This window comes from Scleropages formosus, chromosome 15, assembly GCF_900964775.1.
Source record: "Scleropages formosus chromosome 15, fSclFor1.1, whole genome shotgun sequence".
Classification (NCBI taxonomy): domain Eukaryota; kingdom Metazoa; phylum Chordata; class Actinopteri; order Osteoglossiformes; family Osteoglossidae; genus Scleropages; species Scleropages formosus.
Window position 1 is genome coordinate 12,394,268 of NC_041820.1, and position 24,992 is coordinate 12,419,259.

Sequence of the window (24,992 nt, forward strand, 5' to 3'; positions counted from 1 at the left end):
ACAGGAAATGGCTACTCATCTGTCACCCGCTCTAAATGCATCTTGAGAGTGGAGTTGAGCGGCAATTTCATCCCAGTGCGCTGTCAGCCCACAAGATGCATTGCGACCATTTTATTTATAACCCAGGCAGCACTAAGCGTTCAAATTAGATTGACTTCTTTACAGCATAATATCTCGCCTCAAAAGTTAAATATCAATATACCAAGACATGAGGCTCATACTCAATTGAGCGAGCTGCCGTCTCTGCCGAACGGCCTCATCCTCCTCCCCGGCACTCTTCTCGAGGGAGGTCCGAAGCTCACGGTTTCATTCTTCCAAAGGTAGGTTCGGTTCCAAAAAGAGGAGTTTCTCCCACCTCGTTGTGGAAAAAGGAGGAGGAACAGATGAAAATCTTGGTGGAGCGTTTACTCTTTTGTGACAAAAGCTTACTTATCACTGCCTTCATTTTAAATTATTTATGAACGCCTTCCGTTGCGCCGCATCCAATATCCAATTATCGTTATCTGTTTGGGAGGGAACGAGCTACTGAGCCAACCTGGTGGTGTTGGGTGAGTATGAACACATCTTTCAGCACCTTGTAACTGAAGAAATGCCTTTCCTTCTAACAGAGTACTTAGGGGAAATGTGAGCATGAATAAATATACACACAGCTCCCTTGACCTGTCAAGAACAATAAGGAACAAATGAATGCTCTTGACACGAGGTAACTGACTGCAAAAATCAACGCGGACGACGACCCCGCTCAACGATGTAGTGACTGAGCGAATCGGGCTCAGGCCAAAGCAGGATGATGCCTCGTGAGGCACCCAGGGTGGAGAACAACCAAAAAACTGCCCGAACGCAACAGGTTAAAGGTTCAAATCGCACGAAAAGCCCCGCTCACCCAGAATTCAAGTTAAATTTCCATCCAGCTGTCTGAAAACTCTAAGTTACGCAAGGCACCTCGTATAGAAATGCGTAATAAGCAACTAAGTAATCCAAGTCAGGATCCAAGGCACTCGGAACAACGCAGCTCACTAGGCTGTTATTGATGTGGAAATGTACACATGATATCGTGGCGAGAGACTTATATCTTCATTCGAATTAAGTACACACACACTGTCAGTCCTTCTCCTAAATTCATATATTCTCTGTGAAAGATACACCAAACGCTGGCTGCCCCGGTAACGGCCTCCCTCCCAACGCTGTCTAACTGTGGCATCATATATGAGCCTACGGAGGATCCTGTTAGTGATTGTTCTACTTATTATTGCTCTGTGCAACCAGTGAAAAGAGTGAGTACACATGGGCAATATGAGCAGCACTTGTATGGAGAGAGTGTGTTCCACTGGTGTATGGATGAGTGACCCAGTGAAAGTAGTGTATCTAGCAGTGTAAGTCACTGCGGTGAATAAGGTGTGTGGGCTGGTAACACTACATAGAGGTCATTGGAGGTCCCTTTGGAGAAAAGCATCTACTAAATAAATAAATGTAATGTATGGGGTCCAATGACTGAAATGTGAAACAGAAGACCCACAAGTGTCCTACACCTCTGGAAATTTGATGCAAGAGCTGGGAAGACATTTCAGCTCATTTATTGATCGAATTTGCTAACCAAATGCCTCATGGAAACAAACTGCTTCCAAGCACGTGGACTTACAGTTTTAACCGGAACGGTATAAATTTACCTTTTATTTAGCGGATGTTTTTCTCCAGATCACCTTACTATGTTTAGCTGCTTGAAGTAATTTCCCAGTTTTCACAAACGGTTTATTTTTAAAAGGGACAAACTAGGCTAATTACCTTGCCCCAAAGGTACCTCACCAGGAATTAGAAGAATCAAACCTTGGTCTGCTGGGTCCAAAGGTGGCAGCTCTAGGTAGCTCTCTAACCACTTTACCTGCTGTCCCCTCAACAATGCAACAATAAACCGGTCGCTTTCGAGGAGACGCGGATTGCACGAAGGGGACGAACGCGGATCAGTGACCCGAATGGCTCCCGGGAGGGTCGTGCTGCTCCGCCATCGGGGACGGTTAAACCGAATTGCTCCCAGGATATTTAAATTTGTAGAAAAGTAGCTACACTGGATACATGTCTCATAAGCACCAAAATGAGTAGTATTAGTATTAGTATGCGGGGGCCCCTTGCTACCTTTTGGTTCAATTAGCGTTTCCATTTTCCGTCCAAAGCTGGTGCTGGCCCGAGAAGAGCAAAGTGGAAAAATGAACAAGACCGCCGCAGAGCCCAATTCCGGCGCGCCGTCGCACGACCGAGTCCAGACTTGTTTGCTCTGCGGATTCAGCCGATGAATAATGGAAGCAAGAGACGCCAGCGCAGCTCAGGAATCGTGTCTCGCTGTGGTCGTGGGGCGCGGCTGGCTGCATAATTGATGCTCGTTATAAATATAATGCTCCAGGTGGCGAGTCGCTTTTCTCCCAAATCAAAGTTCAGACAATCTGCTTATGACTGAGTACCTTTTGAAGAACCACGGGCGTCCCCTTGCTTCTCGCTCACCCGCAGGATCCGTGGGTAACGGGCCTTCTGTTGGTAGGCAAAATGAAGTGAAACTGCCAAAGATGTGTGCGTGTGGGGGGGGCTTTACAACATGGTAGAGGGCCCGTATCGGCCCCAGTCGCAGGCTGTAAAAGCCAGGTTTTGGTAAAACATCGCACGGTTTTGCCCATCTGTTATTTATACATCCGAACGCCCCAGCTCTCTCCGGACAACTGAACATCTGTCTGGCGAACGAGCAAGCTGCTCGCCGTCCATTCCTCCTTCCTCTCATTCGCTGCCACGGTGGCGGTCGGCACAGCGAGGTCCACATCTGTCGAGTGATGTCATAAATCTAAATTAAACTTTCTTCCCGCACGCTACAAGTGCGCTACCGCCTCAAAACAGCTTTGTGTTCCGTGAGCAAAATTGTTATTATTCTTTGGTGGCTAATCGAATGCAAATTACGGTTGATACAAAAGCACGTAATAGTGTATCGGTCCAGGTTAAACGCACCGATCAAGGGTGGGAGTCCGCACCGCGAACTCGAATCAGTACTAGTCTCACCGACATTAGCAGCAATGACCCGACATGGACAGCAGAGTGGCACAGAAGGTAGTGCTGGGACCTGACTATTTCCTGGGGCGTGGGTTCAGACATGGGTTTGAATCTGGATGAGTCTGTATCTGGTTGGAAGCCAGCTCAGTTTGTATGTTCTAACAATGCCGATATCCAAAGGTGTGCTTCAGGTCATTTCGTAGCTCTCAATTGCCCAAAATGTTTGCGCGATTGCCATGCGATGGACTGGCATCCCACCCGGGGTATATGCTGTCTCACACCCTGTATCTGCAGGATGGCCTCTGGACCACCCGCACCCTACACTGGACAAGAGGATGCAAGAGGATGGATGAGGATGGATGAGGATGGATGTTGCCAGATGGTAGTACATTCAAACAACTCTTTCCGAAGGTTCACTGCTGTTGCTGTCGACATTGTCCATCTTTGTCCAAGAGTGCATCTGGAGGTGCGCCACAGAGTAAAACGAGCCAGAGAAATTCAAAAAGCGGCTCAACGGCACGAAACGCAGACTATAGCTGCTTTCTCCCACGAGGACTGACATTTCGTGGGCCTGTCAAGTATCCCATCAGAAACCCCAGGGCTTGGAATCAACTTTCCGTTGACACCAGATGGTAAAATCCAGAGACACGGCGGAAAGCGTGGCTTTAAAAATGGAACTCATAACCTCTCGGCTTGGCACTCCAGAAGACTCGGGAGATGGGCAACGCCTCTGCGATATGCGGGGATCTTGTCCGCGGGGCGCAAGGAAGCTGGAACATTCCGGTTTAATAATTCACTCGTAAAACGCAAATGAGCTTTTACAGCTCTCAGCTACAAACATAACGGATTATTTCACATTGACTAACCTTGAACTTCGGTCTCTTTCCACTCCCTCCTTTAATCTGAAGATTTATTTTTTTATCACATCAGCAACTTCCCTCGGAATTATTTAATTGAATTAATAAATCAGATTGCGCCAATGAACGGTAACGCATATAAACACCTGGAGCGAAAGTGCAGCTACACCCACGGCTACCTCCCGTCTCTCTGCGTCGCTTCCATGTTCCCGGCATGTTTGCGTGCTTTGTCCTCGGGGCGCTCCGGTTTCCTCACAGCCTCCTAGGTAAACGGGCGTTCCTCGGAAAAACTGCGGACGAATTGCCGAATTATCCTTCAGGTGACAGCACCTGGCAGCCCGGCGTGCCAATAAGAGCTAAGCGGATCCTCAAAAACGTGTTGGCGCACTGCTCTCGGGGGGGGGGGCTTACGCTGCACTGAAAGACTTTCATGAGGAAGGATAACATTAAAGAACTGCAGCGAGAAGGGCTAACCAAATGTTAAGCACAGTCATTTCATTACTCTTATTGCTTTAGCTGGGGCCTAACTTCAAGAACTAATTAAATAATACAAAAGGCAAATTACTTTAAAACAATAAATGTCAGATTTATATCCCTAACTGCCAGAATAATTTTAAAATGCAATGAAGCGAAAGCCAAAGACAGTCTCTGTTGCTCCTTCCGCGGAATGCACTTTGAACGTCCCCTCTCGCGGCAATAAAGGCTCGATTCCTGCAGCACCATAGCTGCGATTATTGCCTGCACACACACACACACACACACACACACACACACACACACACACACACACTGTATTTGGTGTACACAGAAAAGACCGCTGCCCACGATGGCCCCCATAAAAAGCTTCACGTGTTGAATTCGCAGATCTCGCATGTCAATCTAGCTACGTAGCCAGGCTTACCGCGCAAATCAGAAGTACGGCAAAGGTACACACACACACACACACACACACACACACACACACACACACACACACACACACACACACACACACTCTACACCACGTCTCCCATACCCTGTTTTCACTGCTATAATAACCCTACAAAAACCTTTCATTTGTACCATTCGTAACAGTGGGTGCCACGGCGGTCAGAGGCATCACCTTACCGTCCGAAGACCCCAGCTCAAATTCCTCTTCCAGTATAATATACATTTACATGTATTCATTTAGCAGACGCTTTTGTCCAAAGCGATGTACATCTCAGCAAAATTACAATTTATGCATGACATTAAGAGAAAGAGACATAGCTGCAGACATGAAAGTCCCAAGTAAACCTAGTTTGCTACCTTCCGCTTGCTGCACCGAGGTTCATCGTTCAAGTAGGTGCATAAAGCGCAGGACAGACAAATCCTCATACCGTCCTACCAAATTTTTTTTCTTTAAATAATATTATAAGGTCGACAAGCAAGCAAAAACAATGCCGGAGTAGCGGCTGAATAAAGGCTTTATCTGGTGATGCTCATGAAGTTACGGTGCATGAACATTTACACCGTACACGAGCTGGAGAGATCTTGGGCGAAACGGGTCCGGAAAAGGTGAGTTTTCAGACCCTTCTTGAAGACAAGAGTTTCAGCAGTTCTGAGTGACAGGGGGAGGTCATTCCACCACAACGGAGCCAGAACCGAGAACCTCCACGCTTTATACCCTGATCAAAGTACTCATCAATTACCCAGGTATATAAATGGGTAAATTACTGTATCCTACTGTACAAACCAAACATTTTATGTCACCTTGAATAAAGGTGTCCCCTAAATTAAGGTTAATAAACATTTACATGTCAGTGGCATCTGCAGGCTTTCTTCTGCTGGCTATGAGTGGGGTCTGACCATGGCTGCAATGACCTCCCTGACCTGTGTGAGGTGGACAGCACCTCTCCGCTCACATGACGACCACTTTCTTTCTACTCTTGTCTACTTTATTAAAATAAAGCATCAGGTCGCGCCTAGCTTAAGTTCAGGTGCAGCCCGTTGTAGGTCCATTGACCACAGAAGAGCCACGCAGCCGCGTTTCCCAGGCTCACCCTCTTCCGTTCTGGGTTTTCACAAAGCACCTGCTGTTTAACAGAAGAAGCCGGCTGGGATCAGCTGGTCTGCTGCCCCTTTAACCACTTTCTGTTCAGCTGCCAGTTCGCTTTCCTGTCGACAACTAAGCCAGGAAAAGCGTTGCTAAACAACCTGTGGCTGCTCTCGGGGGAGGGGGGGGGGGGTCCTGCCTTACCCAAGAGGCCGTTCGAGAAACCCGTTCACGAACCGTTCGCAGAGATCAGTGTGAATTTGTACACTTCTGTCCCTGGTTACACATTTTACCCTACAGGGTAGTGAAACATGCCTCTCCTCTTATAGGACCAGTGGCAGAAACATGTTTTTTACTCTGCTTTGGTATTTTGGCGAACCCTGTCAGGTTAAAGCTTCTGTATGTAAATTTCCCTCTGTTACTGCAAAAGACACAATATGCTCCCAGGGACCAGGGGTAAACTGGGGTGGTATGAACAAATACTTTGAGCCCCTGTGCATGATCCTGCTGTGTTCTCTGCTCCTGCTGCATAGAGACAAGTGAGCGGTGAAGGCTGCGCAAGTGCCTCTGCGATACGGAGACATCGAGGTTATGGAGGGGTGGGGGTTTACGTCCATGCTGTGGCTTTGATCAGAGGACTGCAGTCATGCCTTCCAGTCACGTAGTCGCCCGCCGTCAGTTATTGTTCTTTACGCGAGTGTAAGTGTTTTCATGTGCTTATATAAATAGCCAGACGGGATGCAACGGGCTACATAAACCCGCCGAAGTACAACAACTGCTCCCGTAAAGGGATAAACATCGTGAAAACTTCACCGCAATAGGGAAATAATACGTTTTCAAAAGCTCAGCAATGCCACCTGTCAACAGCCACTTATAAACTATTAGAGTCATAATAAATAAGTTGGGGAGGGGGGGACAAAATGGGGCAGTAGGAGGTGTAGTGGTTAGAGCCATCACTTTACAGTCAGAAGGCCCAGGTTCAAATCCCCACTACTGCTGTAGTACCCTTCAGCAAGGTGTTTACCATAAATAGCTCCATAAAAATGACACAGTTCTATAAACAGGTAAATAATTATAAATAGCTTAGGGTAGAAACCTAACGTCATAAGTTGCTTTCGAGAAAGTCTTTAACAATGGTGAATACTGAATAATAAAAGCACATTATTTGCAAAGAAAACATTATGCATATAATAAAAACCATATACCTTTGTACATTCTTGGAAAGATCAAATATAGAACAAACATCAAAGAACAGCTCAGCGGATTCCACAATGAGGGAAATACGGAAGCATCATTTTTTCGGCCACTGTCGCTCATATGTACCGTTGCCCTTGACTAAATACCCAAAAAAAAAAAAAATACCAATCCTGGATGACAAGTCAGTAAACTGGCACAGAATTCCATCATTAACACACTGTACATCAGAAGCAACATTTAGGTTTATTATGGTCATTAAACACAGAGGTACTTCTTTATTATGGTCATCAGACATAAAGGTCCTACTCAGAAATTCCAGTCCATGACTGCAGCTGCTAGTGAGTTTATGAGAAAAATTTCTGCTGCCGCAAAGGAGAAGCAGCAAATAAGAATAAGCACGTATTCAGAGCACTGCGTGATAATGTCACCGGTCTAGTGTATCACACCAGTGACGTATCGCTGCCCTAGAACTGCAATCACTCTCTACAGGAAACCAAAAGACGGTTCTGAATTTTTCATGCTCTTCTCTGCACCTCACAGTATCGTATCTCAAATCGGGCTGCGCATAAGTCCATTAACTCCATTGGGGGGGGGGGGGGGGGAGGTGTTTGTGAGATCTCGAGGGAAATACACCTGAGTCTCCAGAGTACTGGTCCCCCAGGTCCGGAAGCGCCAAAGCGTCATGGGACCGAGTGGACAAGTTGGAAGGACACTAACTGTCGCTATCCGCCAGTGTCAGTAGTCGTCCACTGCCATCTTAGAGGCTACATGTCCAACACATATTTTATCCAGCTGTGCCCCACTCCACCTCATTTGACTAATTAACCACCTGTCTTTGTTAAAGAGGGGAGCTAATTAGCCATTTTGCCTGGTGCTGTGCACAGCTGAAACACAAGCATGAGGGATGTGTCAACAAGGACCCCAAGTGAGGCCGCTGATCTCTACAAGGCGGGGTACTCAGGTTTCCAGATTTCTGTTACTCTGCGCATTAGCGTTCCCAGATCCGAACGGCGCCTGGATGCCACGGTTCTCGGGTTGGTTTGTGGCCCGTGAAATCCAAGCTGGCTTAATCAAACCTTCTACTTTCAGGCAACAGCAAGTTTTGGAGAACCACGGAGGGAGAAAAAAAATCCCGCAGACTGCCCTCCAAGGTCACTGATGCTGAGAATGTGCAGACCAAACGGTTTTAAAGCGGGTCCTTGTGGGAATCGTCAGCTGAATCATTATGCAAATGCGGGCTTAATCAGGGAGGAGGGATATACAATTAGCTGTAAAACGCTTCCATAATTCTCTTATTTCATTAGCTTTATATTCAATAAATGTCCTAATAGAGTGTGCCGCACCTGCCGGAACAATCTGTTTCCGGAACATTCCACAACTTTGGGTCGCGCAGAAAGGAGAGAGGTCACGGCGAATAAGACCGGGACGGATACGGCTTACCGCTTTCGGGGGAGGTTTGGAGCCGTGCGGCGTCCTCCGCGCGCCGGGGTGAACCCTGAAGCGGCGCGCCGGCATTGTGCGTGCGCGTCTGTTCTGACGGGCGCCAGCGTTTGCTCCGTTTCTGCTCCACGTGCCTGTCTGCTTGGTTATAAGTGTGTACGTGTATGGGCCTTTCCAGGCCCCGTGGCCAAGCGGATGTGCGCGTTCGCCACACTGAGGCCTAGGGAATTCCGGACGAAATGCAGGTGGCGCTTTTCCGTTCTGCGCCGGTCGAAATCGGAGGGTTTCGGGGTGTCTGGGATGCCACGCCGCGACCCAAATTAGTCGAGCGGTAACAACATGAATTTATGGGCGGTTCTCATGATCCTTGTATGCATGTACCTGTTGTTTTGCTTGTGTGCACGGCTGGCTGGCGCATTAATTACAGCATCTTAAATAATATCTGGGACACACCCACCAAGGTAAATGAGATGTCCCAATGGGACAGCCGTCTGGCGAAGACACGCATTCGAAATAAGACGAGGAAACGGCCGTAAGGCCGGACGCGTTTAATCCTGCGTCGCTCGGGCTCGCTGCGACTTGCAGCTGAGGATATTTTGCTCCATTACCTAAATGTTGAGTCAGTTCTGTTTCGTCTCCCTCTGCGCATCTCGAGCCGAGATGTGCCGACGACGAGAAGTGACAGCTGACCTTTTCCAGGGCCCTGCTGCAGGCGACGGCGGCTCAAGGAGGGGGTCGCACCGGGGAAGAGGGACAGCCGGGGCGGAGGACTGCACTCCTCTGGCGCGTTTCCCGTCTTGATCATTTTACCGTGGATTAGTTAAGAAATGAGAATATGACAGCAGCAACCGGCAGCCCTTTCTCTGCTCCTGTGCTGGGGTAGCAGAGGGGAACAAGAAAGAGGAAGGAAAGCGGCACGAGCTGTGTCTCCAAAACATAAAGGTGGGAGTATTGATCGCTGACACTTTCGAGATTAAATGCAAATAGTTTTAATCGATTCACCAATAATGCAGTAAAAGGAAGAAAGGAGGGAAGGAGGGAAAATGATCACCGCTCCCAGGCATCTAGCAGCTCCCAGTCGGTCACAAAGACAGAAGTACTTTGTACTCCCGGCAAAATAATTAATAAAATACATAAATACTCCTAGAAAATAGGAGTGACCCTCATGTGGAGAAAACAAATAAAGCTTTTAGTGTCTACAAAAGAATGTACGTGTACAGCAAGAGTGTTTAGTGGTAGTAATGGGCACAGTAAAACAAAACAAGGGAAACGACAGCAATGCTGAACACACAAGTGGACGAGGGCACTGAGCCGCATCAGCGTCATCAACCCATACCTTGCTCACCAAGGTGAATTACACTACTAGTACTGTACACTACTTACAATGGGTCACTCATCCATGCATCAGTGGAACACACTGTCTCTATCACTATGGGTGAAGCCGAACAGCATGTCTTTGGACTGTGGGAGGAAACCAGAGCACCCGGAGGAAACCCACGCAGACACGGGGAGAACATGCAAACTCCACGTGGACTGAGCAGGACTCGAACCCACATCCTCTTGGACCCCCCAGGCGCCGTCAGACAGCAGCTCTACTCACTGTGCCACCGTGTATTTTATACTACATTTATTCATTAATACCTTCATCCATTATCAATAAGCACCTGTCCAATGAAGCATTGCCAAGAACTCCACACGCAGAGCCAGTTTCAAACCCTCATCCGAACCAACTCCCACGGATGGGCCTTTGAGACACCAGCTCTACCCAATGCCGCCCTGTATCACACGTACCCATCTGTAATCACATGCAGTGTCCGTGGCTTTCGGTCACACATTTTCCCAATAGTCCCATTTATAAGCAGCCCCACACAATAGCAAAGGCATTAGATCACGTCTGCAGCATAATTCTTGTTGGTTCCATTCTCGGGTGAATTTCTTTTCTTTCGAGGAGATGTTTCAGTCAGTCGTCCAGCTGAGGTTAAAGTAATACATAAACAGGAGCAAAGCACAGGGAAACAGCTGGACAAATCAATGGTCACATAAAATAAATTACCCCTTTAGAAGTCAGAGCCGCCTGCGGGTGGTCAGCGGCAAGTCAAGTTAATAAATAGTTATATATTTCCGAAACTGTTTTTTTTTTTTTTTTCTTTTGAGAGCAGCCATTGGCTGAGCTCATTGTTGCCAGTGATGAGACGACTAAGAACGCTGCCGTTTTTGCACACGGCATTCGCGCAAGTGATTTCTAAGGCAAACCATCATCATTAGCTGTGCAATGAGAACAAATGCACCTTGTCCAATTCTGGCTTGCCTCTGCTTACACAGCACCTGTTTTAAAGGGGGAAAAAAAAGGGTTTCAGGGGACCTCTCTGGAGAGTTCAACACTTTATATATAGCAACCTTCCGAAACATGAGCGTAGGGCGGCAATTACGTGCCGCTGCTTTCCACGTTTACGTACAATGGAAAGTTCTTGTTTTTATCAAAGTGGCATGCGCATTTCTTGTTAAAGTTTTTTTTTTTTTTTTGGTGCAGCTATGCAAATATATTGAACATTTAACAGCAGTTCTAAAACACACCGATCTTCTAGAGTTAAAACACCTGCACAGGAAATCTTGCGAAAGGCAGCAAACGACATGACTAGCCGCGCTGTCAGAAGGCCTCGGCAGAACCGTATTAAATGGTGTTTTTAAACACCAGGTGTCTGGTGGAATGCATGCCTGAAGTAGGTGTTTTGAAAAACATATTCTTTTAAATTTTGTCTAGTCTACACATTATACTTGAAGAAACACATTTTTTAAACATATGTTTGGCGCACTTCGTGGATTTTTTTTTTTCCCTCACCCATTTCTAAACGCCGACTTGCGGTCTGGCTGCAGCCAGCAGTCGAGTTTCGAGGCGCTTTGCACTTCTTGTAGGAAGCCATGACTGCACGAAATCAAACTACACAGCAGCGAGAAGATGGGGGCCCACCTTAACGGCAAGCATTTGTCGTGACGGGGCGGTGATCTGGCAGTAACGCGCGTTCAGCCTGAAATAGCAGACGGGCCCCAGATTCGGGCCGCATGTCCCGTAGGCTGCTGTTTGCGAGAACCGACCTCCCACAGAAGCTGCCGGGAAGCCGAGGCTGCGCTCGCGAAAGCTAACCCGCGGGTCTGGTTCCGTTCCTTTTCCAGTCCATTTGCGTCCTCTGAGGCCTACACCTGCTTCCTCCACCCCCCCCCCCCCCCCATCAGCCATCACCCACCCCCCGAACCCCCGGGGCAGCCCAGCGCCTGGAGGAAACGGGCGAGAGAGTCATTCCGCCAGCCGTGCCTGCACGCGTGTGCCGGGTGAGCCGCGGTAACGTCTCGGCGCCAAGGTCGCGGCTCGGAGCCAGCGTCGAGCCCACGGAGACAGGAAGGTTCACGGTCCGCATTTTGTCTGCGGAAATCCCACGCTGTCGCCCGGGAAGCGAGCGCCGGCGTCGAGGTGGCGCTCGAATCCTTGGCAGGAGACCCGCAGGAAGTCGGCCGTCGATGTCATTAAGCCGCGCGAGACGGTGCCGGCAGGGGCCACGCGATTTCGCTCGTTGTTACGAGCCTGATCCCTGCGATGTCTCTTTCACTGGGGGGGAAAACATAAGATGCATCCCCAACCAGTCCTTATAACTATTTTCCGAAGTTGCGCAGACCGTAACAAAACAAAAACGTCGTCAAACTAAATTATCATGTAAACAGCCGCTAAACAGGGCAATAAAGGAACATCTGTCACAAGCTACTGAACAAGGAAAGCGTTTCGAATAACCGTCGTCCTCTGATGAATACGTAACGTACAGTTATAACTTCAATTATTACTCCTGCACGTAATCTGAGATATGACCTAGTCTGAAATCGAGGTTCCTTAATTTTCCAGTAGAACTGGATCAGTTAGCAACTCACTATGAACCTTTCACAAACGCGCGCGCTGGCTAACGCTACGGAACAGTTAGCGATCGCTAAGGGTTAGCTAGCCATTTCCAGCTTGCTAGCGCTGCGAGAGAGCGCTGTTTTTTAAGCGCGGCATCACCCCCCACCCCCCGACGAGCCGATCGACAATAATGCAGGCGTCGCGTTCTAAGTGATTCCGTACAACCCCTCCGCAAAACGCTTCTTCCCAAGCGCTAATCGCAAACGCTGTTCGAACGCCGGTAAAACGCCGCATTTCCAAACGCTTCACAAGCCCTTCGTAACCAACCTTTTTTTTTTGTGGGGAATTCATGCTAAAACGTGGTAGGGTTCCCTCTTTGTAACATGTCTCCGAGACGGGAAAAACCAGCGAGGACCTGCGATTAGCCTCTCTGCAGAGGCAGCGACTCCAGGCCCAGACTCCAGGCCCGCGGGCCCTAGAAGCTGCGACCTGCTCGCCAGGCCCCGAGCGCACGCCAACAAACCGCACGCTCACTTCGCCGCTGTTTAGTAATACTCCGTCGATTGTTGTGTGTGGAATTTTTGTTATGAATTATTGATAGCACTGTTTTCTGCGCGTGTAATAAGCACCGGCGATGACAGCATGGGGGCTGCACCACACGGGGAACGCTAATCTCTGTGGATTGTACATCAAAAGCGAGAGCAGAAGGGAGAAAAAAATAAATAAATAAATAAAAAGATGCAGGCGAGCAGCGTTAGGGACTGGGAGGAGGAGGAAGAGCATTATCCGAAACTAAAAAGGTAAAGCCACGTTCGCCGGAGCAGTTTAGGAGATGGGGCAGATAAAACATTCATGAGATCGTTCCTCTATTCGGCCCCCCCTTTTTTTATCTGCCATTTCTGTTCTCCGTTGTTCTGTGTGGCGTGTGCCGGGCCTGAGCTTTCCGAGTCCTCTGGCAACGTCTTGCCGAACAGAGAGAAACATTACCATCGTGTCTGTCCGTTCCAATCGAGCTAACTTCCAGGCGGCGGCGCTTGCCCGCGCACCCATCCGGTTCGCTCGTACGAGCGCTTGGCTCCTTATTGGGAGGGACGGCACGCTGGCCAGCTGCCAAGATGACCCCCTCAAACCGTCCTCGCAAACCCGTACGGCTCGATCCAACCCGTTCTCCCGAGCCGATCTCCCTCCTTTTCCCGGAGCCGAGATAAAGGACGGTCGCTCTTGCGTCCGACGCGCAGAGGGCCGTCGGGAAGCGCGCCGGAGTACTCGGCGCAGGCGCTGCTCCGGAGGCACAATCATCATGGATGGGCAGCTCCTTGCTATTTATACGGCCTGATGTGATGGGAAGGCGGGCAGACCCAAGGAATGTAAACACCATGCGGCTCTGCTGCAGCGTCTGGGGGCAAGCCAAGGTCGCGTCATCCCCTCTGCCAGGTGCAGTCTCCAGGTAACTCCTGTTTTCAGTTCTGCTCTGGTTGCTAGGATCCACCATGCTGAATCTGTATTTAGAGAGACTCTCTGCATGTTGCTATGCAACGAGCCTAACAAGCTTCATTACTTGTTATATTCAATCCATTATGTTCATGGGCAGTGGGGTGTACATGCGGGGGGGGTAATCTTTCTAGCGAGTCAATGTTTCATCTCCAGCGTTGTATTATTGCTACCTTTGAACCCTCGGGCTCTAGGCTATGGTGTGACTCACCCCAACTTCACCTCGCTGTGCCTACAGCAAATCGGCGACAATTTCACACGGCATGACGGCCTGCAGCTCACAGAGCGCGGACTGCCGTTTGCCTCTGAAAGAACACATCTGTCAGTGCTAATGAGGAATGATCCCCTGACCTCCCTCCAACAGACTACCCCATGCCCCATATGCACACGTGCGGCTTGACAGTCTACCTGAGGGCCTTTCATTTCATCCTCCACAGGTTGCTTCACCGCAGTCGAAAGAATAATTCCCACAAACTGAGAAATGAAAGAGAGGGGGAAGGCAGGAGTACAATGCAAAGAACTGACAGTGGGGGTCAGCCCGTATTTGGCCTTCACCCTATTTACTGTATTATTAGCTGTTAATTAAACGGACCGCTTTCTTTTCAGGTCGTCTCCATCAGTCTAAGCCACGGGGACAAGCTGTGTCTCAAAGCCTATTGCTTCATCAAACAGCCTTTTTGCTTAAGAACGCTGTAAACAGCCTCCAAATGTTGCCTAGCAACTCTGTCTCCACCACAGTAAATCCACTTTATTATATATTTATTGCTCATATTTATTTTTCACTTGCAGATTTTTGACTTTCGAGCTACATCTAGAGGATTAAGATAAAATGTTTTCATGAATCCAAATTGAAGTTTTAAAAAAAAAAAAAAAAGAAAAAAAAATGCTGGGACTAAAGTTTTTTATGACTATGCTATGGTTTAAAATGAGAATATTTCAGAACAAGTTGTAATGAGGAATATCTACACTGTACGTTTCTATTACACCGTACAAAGCCACATTTATCGTTAACTACAGCACCGTTTCTGTAGAAGGTGCGTTAAACCAGCGTCTGTCAACATGTTTTGACCAAGGCAGATCATAACCACAACGTAACATCTGACCTTGTTTCACTATAGTACTAAACCGGTGTGAGACTCAAACTGTTTACTGTAATTTACACGATCTCGAAAACAAGTTGGACCGTACTTCCACACACTTTTAAATAAAAAAAAAAAAATGCTATAATTTTTCAAACTCTCCAAAAATCAAATAGCACTAACCATTAAACTTTCGCATTTTCGGAACAAATGGCAACGAAGCTGTCTGCTGGAATACGTTTTCATAGCTTCTCCTACCAAATGTTTTTTTAGCAATGTTTTCTATTTGCATTTAGCTGATTCCGGTTTACACCTTCCAGGTGTTTTTGTCTGATGACGCGAGAGACTTATTTCTGCCACAACATCCCCAAGCGTTGCTGGCAGGCTTCTCTGCATGCTGTGCACCCCCCCACCCCCCTTCGCACAGAGGAATGGAGGTAGGCGTGTACACGCTGCCAGCGCGCGGCCTGGAAAAGACAGCTCAGTAACCGGCACGCTAAACAACGTGCAATGGTGCCCGTTCTGCTGAACAAGACAGGGAGTCAAGAAATATTTCTTCAACTGGAAGGTTTCGTAGAGGGAGAGGACGAATGCAAGCATTTAAGTCTATTCTCCTTTCCCCTTCAGATAATGCATCGAGGCAGGGCCTTTCCGAATAACATAACGCGTGGTGCGCAAACTCTAGGGAGGAAGGGACATGCGGAATGGGGAATGATGTGGAACAGCCTTGACGGTGCACAGTCTCCCAGCTTCGGAAGGCCTAAACCGTTCCCTATAGCCCTCTCCACCCATCGCCGACGACACATCATCTCGTACACTCCTTTAAAAGCATCCTGCCCGTTGGAAATATTTATCAGGATGCTTGTTCCACTTTGTTTGCCAACAGCCATCCTGTTATGTGACGGGATTTTTCTGACAAAAGTTAATTGCTCCTAAAGGCGGTCGGAAGCTGGAGAATCACAATAAATCAGTCACCTGTGATTCACTAAGTAGCGTCTGCTTCTCTTCTCCTGGCGGCTTAAACTGCAGCTACAGTCAATGCGTGAGAACATGGGCGGGAAGTGATAAAATGCGATTGAGAAATTAATCAACGAGCACAATCAATGAGCACACGGCGCACACAATCAAAAATATTTTATAGTAGGAAATGAAAATGCACTTGTGCGCCCAGGAACAAAGCGCTACCAGTGATTCACAGGTCCTATCAAATTATTTGCTCACGCCAAGAGAAACGTGTGACGCGATGAAGCATCCGTGATGATGCATCCGTTAAGAACATCTGGGAAGTAAATTGTAGGCACTGTCACTGGTGTGTTATCTGTGAGGACAGACAGCTAGTAAAGCTCTCTGGCGACTGCTAAGCCCCACAATGTTCTCAGCCTGCTGAGCTCCACCAGAAGATCTTTTGTTCCATTCTGCAAGGTGCTGGACGAGTATGCGGAGCAGACTGGGCGTTCTGGCATTCCACGTGAGTTTGGTTCCCCTCACCACCAGTCTGAACCCGCAGTCCCCTCCGGGCCAGGATCCCCTCCATGGCTACAGTCCTAAATCACCACCTTCTGACCCAGCTGTCTTTAGAGGGGATAGAGGGAAATACGGTCGAGTCAAAAAGAGGAATGGCCTGGGTCACGCTCCAGTGAACTTGCTGAAGGGGGCCCAGCGCCGATAGCCACTCTGTTCTTACGCTGGGGCCGAGTGGCCGTCTGTCTCCCGTAAGTTCTGCAAATGGCTGGCTGTGATGATGATGGCCTGTCCTTCTTCCTAGTTTCATAGCCAGTGTCAGAGCGCTATTCAGACTGAACACGATCCATACCTGCGTCGCTGAAAGCTCAGAACTGTCGCGCTGGGGTGCACTTGGACATGTCCAGTTCAGAGTCCAGACGCCGAAGTCTTTTCACATTCGCGAGCATGGAAGCCTCATGAACTCGTCAGTGCGAATTAGCACTTGAGTCTGCCTCGAGTCTTATCGCTTCCTGTGTGACCAGACTTTGTGCTTCCTCCCCCTAGTGTTTTCAGTGGGCAGACAAGGCGGCTCGCGGTCCGCAGGCATTCTGCTCTCCTGTCCGTCAAAACCAGCCCACCAAAGAATGCGGCCCCTAAACTTTCACAAACAGGATGATGCAAATTTCGCAGCAGACTGGTACACATCAAATACTCACTAGAAATACTGCTAATGATGGCACATGTGGAAAAGACGGGCGAGAGAGTATTCTGCGAGGCTGCCCTGTGCCCAACGTGCCATCCGCTTCTGGATGACTGTAAAGGAGCCTAAATTCCTGCTGAGCTGTAGACAATCCTGCTGCTTGAGGGGATACCAAACCTGTTCAGAGTCTCTCTAAAGGTAGAAGAAGTACTCAACTGAGGAGGTAACATGGGGGCACAGCAGGCAGTGCTGGTGCCTCACATCACCTGAGCTGAGCCACAGGATGCAGGTTTGATCCCCACTCCGTTTATGTGGAGTCTGCATGTTCTCCCCCGTGTTCGTGTGGGATTCCTCCAGGTGCTCTGCTTTTCTCCCACAGTCAAAAAATGTGTTTCACGTGAGTTGCCAGTAGTGTGTATCTATGTGTGTGTTTATGCATGTATGTATAAACCTTGCTCTGCTGTATAAACGTTTGACTGACTATAGGCGGTTTAATGAAGTCTATCTATCATTGTTAAGTCACCCTTCATAAAGGTGTCAGATAAATATGGGTAAATAATCACTGTACGGTACTTTGTCCAAAAGCATCTGCTAAATGAACTAAGGTAAAGATCCTGGGCTTCACAAAATCTAAATCTGGTACTCGAAGAAATGCTTTGTAAGCCAAAGTAGGGGCATTCAATAAAAATAATGAAGGAACCAGCTAAACAGTGATTAATAATTACCGTACATCTCTTTGGGAAAAAGTGTCTGCTGAATAAATAAATGGAACTTTAAGGTTACTATGACCATCAAGAGCAGGGGTGACCACCTATGGCCTTCAACCGACACACTGTGCATTGGTTTTAGTGCTTCAGCTCTTCATTTTGTTATGAATCGTCAAAACAAGTGCGTGACGGTAAGTGACTTCGAAAGCCGCTTTAGGTGTCGACTGGCCAGCGTAAATAACGTATCCCACAAACGCATACTGAACAGCCCTCATCTACAAGATGATCTGCGAGAGCAGACAAAAAATAGAAACCTCAAGACCTCGGCTGACTTCTGGTGTCCAGAGGCATCATGCTTCCAACCCACAACCCCAGCTGTACCACGGACCTGCTTCTGCCTTTTCGTAAACACGTACCTTCACTTTGTGCCAGACACTGTGGAATCCAGGAAAATGTCTTTCTGCAAGAAAACCAAAGAAAAAATAGCACTTATGTGGAAATGCTGTGTTTAAAGCAAAGACAAAAAGACTTTAAGTCTGATGGGGGTCACTTCCTCTTCGCTAAATGTGGCACAACACATCTAAGCTCATCTGTGATCTGAATGTGCAGTAGTCTCACAGGCTCAGGACAGATGTGTCTGTTCTCATGTGTCTTGCTGTTTTGGTGATAGTGATGGACCACAGTAGATGTGCAGGTGACTTGTCTTCAGAGACTCGAAAACAAGGTATCGGACAAAAAATGATGCCACCGTTGCTATAGGTTATTAAACACTGACCAGGTGTACCAGCAGCCCATGGCCTCAGCAAACCTCAATTCTTCTCATACGCCAAGACAGCACTGTGAAAAAAGAACGATCTTATGATGCTAACAACATTATCTCTCGCGCTCGATTAGAAAACTCCTTTAATATCCATTAGCACAACGCTGAGATGATACATAACAATAAGATTTCAATAACACTTGAACCTTCCATAGAGAAGTTTTCAAAATCTCAGCAGGGCACTGCGTCACGCACTTTACAAATAAAAAAAAAAAACACGACCTAACATCATGGACCGTGATACGGCAGTGAGTCACTTACATCGGGCTGTGACAATGATTTCCTTGTTCCTAATTCTCTGTATCAGACAGGATAATGCCAGAGAGCTCCAAATATGCAAAATCGGCACCAAATAGCAAACATTGCTACGATGCAGCGTTTCATTTTACACAACATCATGCAAGTGCAGAGGACACATGGGCAAAACCAGGTATTTAATGTTTGGTACTGGAAAGAAGGGGGGGGTGCGGTGGCGCAGTGGGTTTGGCCTGTGCCTGCTCTCTTGTGGGTCTGGGGTTCGAGTCCCGCTTGGGGTGCCTTGCGACGGACTGGCGTCCCGTCCCGGGTGTGTCCCCTCCCCCTCCAGCCTTGCGCCCCGTGTTGTCGGGTTAGGCTCCGGTTCACCGCGACCCCACTCAGGACAAGCCGTTTCAGACAATGTGTATGTGTGTACTGGAAAGAAGGTGATGAATCTCACTGGTCATCCAGGCAGAGGTACCACTCGACTGTACCACATAGGGCCGAGGGTGGCCGGCAAAGCATATGTACGTGGGTGAGCTGGAGGTACGGCTTCGGAATCCTTCTGCAGGAACCTCCTGAAAGCGGAAGACGCGAGTCATCCATCAGTAGCTATAATCTGTGTGATGTTCGTGTCTCTGTACCCAAAGAACACCTCCGGCTTGCCCAACACTGCAGATACGTTCAGGTTGACGACAGCGTGCGCCCTGGTGTTCCACAAGGGCGAGGTACTGCGCGTCGACGCACGGCTCTGAGCCCTAAACCCGTGTTCAGGAAACGCTCCTTCAAAAACGAGTCTGTGCTTTTTCTCATGAGGAAATAAATTCAAAGAAAAGGGATGTGGCTAAAAAAAAAAAAAAAAGAAGAAAAAAAAATGCTTCGTAGACTGAAATGCAAACACCACAAAAGAGCATTCTTCTTTCCAACCGTATAAAGCACACACCTCCAAAACCTTCAGCGAGTTGAATCCTTAATAAAAGTTCTGGGAAAACTAATGTTCAAAGTAGAAAACGAAACTTCCACACACGACGTGTGTGTCGCATACCTTCTGACTGGTGGAAGTGAAACGAAATTTTCCGTCTTCTCCAGCACCAAATGCAGATGGTGTGAAAGAAGCTGCAGGGGGGGACTGAGAAAGTCCCCAGTAATTTGAATGTGGTTTACCGCAATGCTTTGCGCAGCATCACGGTTCTCTTTTTTAGGCACAAAATCTCTTTCAAAGTTCTCATCAGAGAACAATCCCCAATCCAATCCCCCCCCCCTCCCCAGCCCCCTGTCCGCCCGTAGCCATGCAAACTCTGCCGCCACCTGGGAATGTGCCGACGCTGCGATCGCATCTCTTACTGCAATAACCGATTGCCAAGGCTTCTGTCAATGAAGCCATGCGTATACTGTAAGCACGCACAAGTGCGACGCACTAAGACACACAGACGCAGAGTGTGTGTTACATTTCCCCGGGGTCCCCGTGCACAGCAACTATGGCGAGGCTCCTTCTAGCTGAGCACGGCGGCATTTTGGAGAGCAATTACCTGTTTAGCATTCAGCCTCCGCAGCTCCCATTAATTAATTGTGACTAAGCTGCACTTACTTTTTAAAAACGCCAACACTTCAGGATGAGTGTTGAAGGAGCCCTGCAAATTGAGTTCATGTTCTTTTTTTAAAAAAAAAAAAAAAAAAAAAATGCTGGGGGGGGGAGAGGGTGTTTCCCCAGCATCCTATCACCTCCTCCATCCCTCGCACTGAAACTGCAACTTCTTCTGTATTCCGTGCCTCTCGAGTTAATGGACCTCAACCCAAGGCACTTTCACAGCATCTGTCTTCTTCTACCACTGGAAGTCGTAAAACAGCTCACGCTTTCAACAACCCTGGTGATGCAGCGGGTAGCACTGGTGCCTCGCAGCTCCTGGGCTGAGGGATTGGGCGTGGGTTTCAATACGGCTCATCCTGTGCGCCCGATGTGTTCTCTCCGTGTCAGTGTGGGTTTCCTCCTCGTGCTCTGGTTTCCTCCCGCAGTCCACAGACATGTGAGGACACTGACTCAGGCCTTCCACATCCAATGTTTTAACCTGAGTGTCAGGGTGAAGGGGAAGAGGACAATTTTGGACCTTCTCTATCAAACAAGGGTCTAAACTGGGGAGCCGTGGCAGCTAAGTGTTCATAGTAACTAGGTATATGTGTTAGGGTGGCATGGTTACCAGGATGGTACGGAGGTGCAGGCCTTGTGAGTGTTTGGTGATATTCCATACAATCCGAATATGTTCTGTATACTGCGTACTGACATGTAATTACACATAAGCAGGTGTACAGTCTTACGGCATGGTACACGTGTTCCCAGTGAACTGAGGAATTTAAAGCTGCCAGTGTGGGAATGTGTGTGTGTGTGTGTGTGTGTGTGAGAGAGAGAGAGACTGCATGACCGGATGAGTGGCTGGATTATCTTAGTATACAAACTTAATACAGTAAGTGCTCTTTGACCAAGGTGTCCCATAAATTAATATTAGCAATAACAATGACCATATTTAATGCATCTCTGTTTTCTCTTGATGGCCGTGTTTTTGCGCCTCGTAAAGGACAGCCACATTTCCAAAAGTAAACTTAACCCCTGAAATTTAAGGAAATCGACAAGAAATGAATTGGCATGAGATGACGCTGTTTTTCAGGGCTACACAAGTTCACAGAAAGGCAGTACACCACACAGTGAACTTTCCATAAATGAAAATGTGCTCCAACAAAAAGAGCCAAACTCCTGCATACAGCAGTTTCACCAGAAGCATCATTTCACTTTACTGCTTATGACATTTTGAACCCATAATCCATATCCTGAGAGGAGTCTGCAGCCATGAGCCAGCTGGAAGTCAGCTGAGTGAAAAACAAACCACAGCAGCAAGTCAACTGCTAACCCGACACAGCCGAATTAAATCAAATCGCGGCACAAAAGGAAAACGCAAAAAATCCAAGGTCATCTCAAAGTTCACTCCCTATTTTGAACTTATCCCCCCCCATTTCACAAATGCAAATTACAATTCTTGTGGCTCTATTTGTTATCACAGGAAAATGCAAGCGCTGTGCAGGCAGCGCAGTGACCTCGCTCAGCACAAAATTTGCATCGAGATTCGTTTAATTGTGCACTTCTTGTTTATTTCGTGCAAAAGAGTGGTCTCCTGGCTAAAAAGGTTCCACTTCCACTAGTAAGTGCCATTATCGGCGCGTTGCCTCTGCCTCACTTTTTACAGACGAGGAACACAAAACGTGACGTACGAGCGCGCTGGAATAGTTAAGCGCTCATTAGAGGCTGAGACATTTAACCCCGTGGCTGAGCCCAGTAACTGCACCGAAAGAACACGCTCGCGAAGCATCCCTTCCTTGCAAAGGACCGTCCGGAAAATTGGAGGCCACAGCTTGGCAGTCTACTGGAAATTCCATTGGACCTTCTCCAGCGGACCTTCTCCGGCGGACCTTCTCCGCTGATCTCGCCTGACAAACACCGCACTGCAATAAACAGCAGGAGACACATCAGCTGGGTTTAAATGACGTAAAATGCTCTGTATCACTCTTGGTAGATCTACTGGAAGGTCATTACCAGCACAAACACACACATCTGCTGTTCATAACAAAGCAAAACAGCCAGTTCAACTGTCCAAACCCTCATTTTAACTCGGCTAAAAAAAACCCCTCCGGAAGATTAATGGAACAGTATATCATCTCCGTACCGTAAAAAGGCAGAACTAGCCCCGCTAAGAGATGGATGCTGTCACAAACATTACATACAATCAGAGTCCAGAGTGCAGAAAATGAGTCTTGATTCTGCCTACGCTGGTGTGAAGGTACCAACAGTACTTCGGTAGACGTGTATCTTCCACCTGCTTTGATAACACTTGAAGGTACCAGTGAGGCGTCTTGAAATTGAGCCGAACCGAACGGATGGAGACGAGAGAGACGGAGAGAAACGGAGAGAGACGGAGCGAGACGGCGGAATAAATGGAGACCGACAGGCCGAAAATGCTCAGCAGAAAGAACAAGCTGCTGAGAGTCTCACACCTTGGAATTGTGGCCATCTGGATGGTCAATCACAGTCTGTCACCAGCCCGACGCAGACAGAGGCCGCCGTACCACATTTCACACTCGGCTCACATAGTAAACATCTTATCAGATATACACTGTGTCTCCCTGCATGCAGGTGTGCATTTTTATGTGTATCACTCCAAAAGTAGACAAAAGATTTCTTTTTGCCCTTTCTTCGACAAAGTAAACATTAATCAAGGCGAGACGGGAAAAGGGATTTTATTGAGCAATACTGCAGGCAATGTTTGTCAGCATATAATCATGAAAACTTCTCAGCAGGGTAGAAGGGTAGGTAGGGTAAATACCGCCAGGTCGAAGCCAATGCATGGCAACAGCTTGTGGATTTCGTGGTAATTGCGAGTACAGAAGTGGTTTACCACCGCCTTCCTCACACGTCATTGGACCGTGGGATGAAACCCAAGCAAACGCAGAGTTAAACATATGTCTTTGGACAAAAATATGGGGAAGAACAGGCAAACTCCACACAATCTAAGCTGGATTCACCCCCAGATCTGAGCTGAGAGGCACCAGTGCTACCTGCTGCTCAGACACAGTGTAACCTGTCCTTGTTTGAGATGGTTCGCGTCACCTCTCCTTCAGTCATGATCTCAATATTGATGTTTGATCACTTGATTAGAGGGAAAAATTAATTGCTGAATAAATTAATTACTGCATGGCACGTCTTGCAGCTGTACAAATATTCCCAGGGTCTGACTTTCGACGGACCTTCCTGTAATCCGTTACTGAAGACCATTACCCTCCCAAATCGGGCCCTCCATCTCACGCCACCAGCCTTCAACCCCAATGTCGTACATTTTGTTTCAGGCCCCCGAAAGGAAACGAGGCAGCGAGAGGAGGAGGTAACTAATGGATGCTCTGGTGAAAAGCCTACTCAGCGTGGCGATGGGCATGTGCTGCCTCCTGGGGGGGGGCGGAGACTCCGAGTGACAGATGGCATTCATTGGCTTCTGGGCAAAGGCTCAACCCATCGACTGGAAGGAATCATTGATTTTCAGGCAATACTTCTTTCATTTAAAAGGATAGCGTTTGCCAAGATGATTTTGCTGACTGCGAATTGTACCGGAGATGGATGTGGCCTCGGAAAGTCACACTGCGCCTCTGCTAGCCCAAAACCCCTCAAAGTTGACACCCACTGGTCTAATCTCCATCTGCCATCTTGGGCTTTCCATGGTTGAGTGGTGAAGCTGTACCCATTCCTGTCTGGCCTCTGATCAGGCAGTCTAGGCTGACGTTTGTTGCCTAAAAGCTAAAGTACTTTGCCTTTCCTTCCCTTAAACCCCAATCCTATCTCCAGGAAGCAGCCTAACCTCTCCATGTACATATAACCTGACTGGACAGACCAGACCAAAACACTTGATTGAGAGTAAATTTGCTCTTCCCCTCTCACTCTAAGCGTCTACCACAAGGCTTACACTGAGCTTGCACAAAGACCGACCAAAAACATGGAGAACAGCTGGGGACTGAGTGCACTGGGGTACTAAATAAACCCTTCTCTTTGGACTTTGGTATTTGTCTTTTTATTATGCTAATTTAACACTCACTCACTTTTGTTAACCGCTTGTTCAAGTCAGGGTCGGGGTGGCCTAGACCCTATCCTGAAAATACAGGGCACAAGGATAGTTATGGTACGGCCTGAAAGGGGGCCCAGTAAAAAACCTTCTAAGGGTTTTATTGTTGTACACGTTTAAAGTACTCGATTTACAAAGAAAATCAGTCCAAAATATAAACAATTAAAAAATACAAACAACCTGACCATATTTTTGCTGAGATGTACGTCGCTTTGGACAAAAGCGCCTGCTAAATGAATGAATCTAAACGTAAATGCAATGGAACAGCTGTTAAAAAAAAAACTACACCTTAAAGAGCTGGGCTTTTTTCCAGACATAACTTGCTACTTATTCCTTGAAGAGGACGACATTCACCATTTACATAATTTACAAAGCAACAGGTTCCCCCTGTAGCAGTCAGCTGCGGAAATGTACAGACCTAGTAGTCCATATACTTTGCAAACTCA

General features: G+C 47.8%; 1 protein-coding gene across 5 annotated transcripts in view; it reads right to left on the reverse strand.

The window, feature by feature from the left end:
* The window catches only part of fut8a (fucosyltransferase 8a (alpha (1,6) fucosyltransferase)), a 59,729-nt gene that overhangs the window by 24,672 nt on the left and 10,065 nt on the right, over positions 1-24,992 (reverse strand). For 2 of the 5 annotated variants that reach the window (XM_018732584.2, XM_018732554.2), the window contains exon 2: positions 18,255-18,298. The exons of 2 other annotated variants lie outside the window; for them this stretch is intronic. The gene's annotated coding sequence lies outside the window, so the exon portion shown is untranslated. Of the gene's footprint in view, positions 1-18,254; positions 18,299-18,613; positions 18,676-24,992 lie in introns of all 5 variants that reach the window. One more of the 5 variants, XM_018732574.2, reaches the window with a different exon arrangement.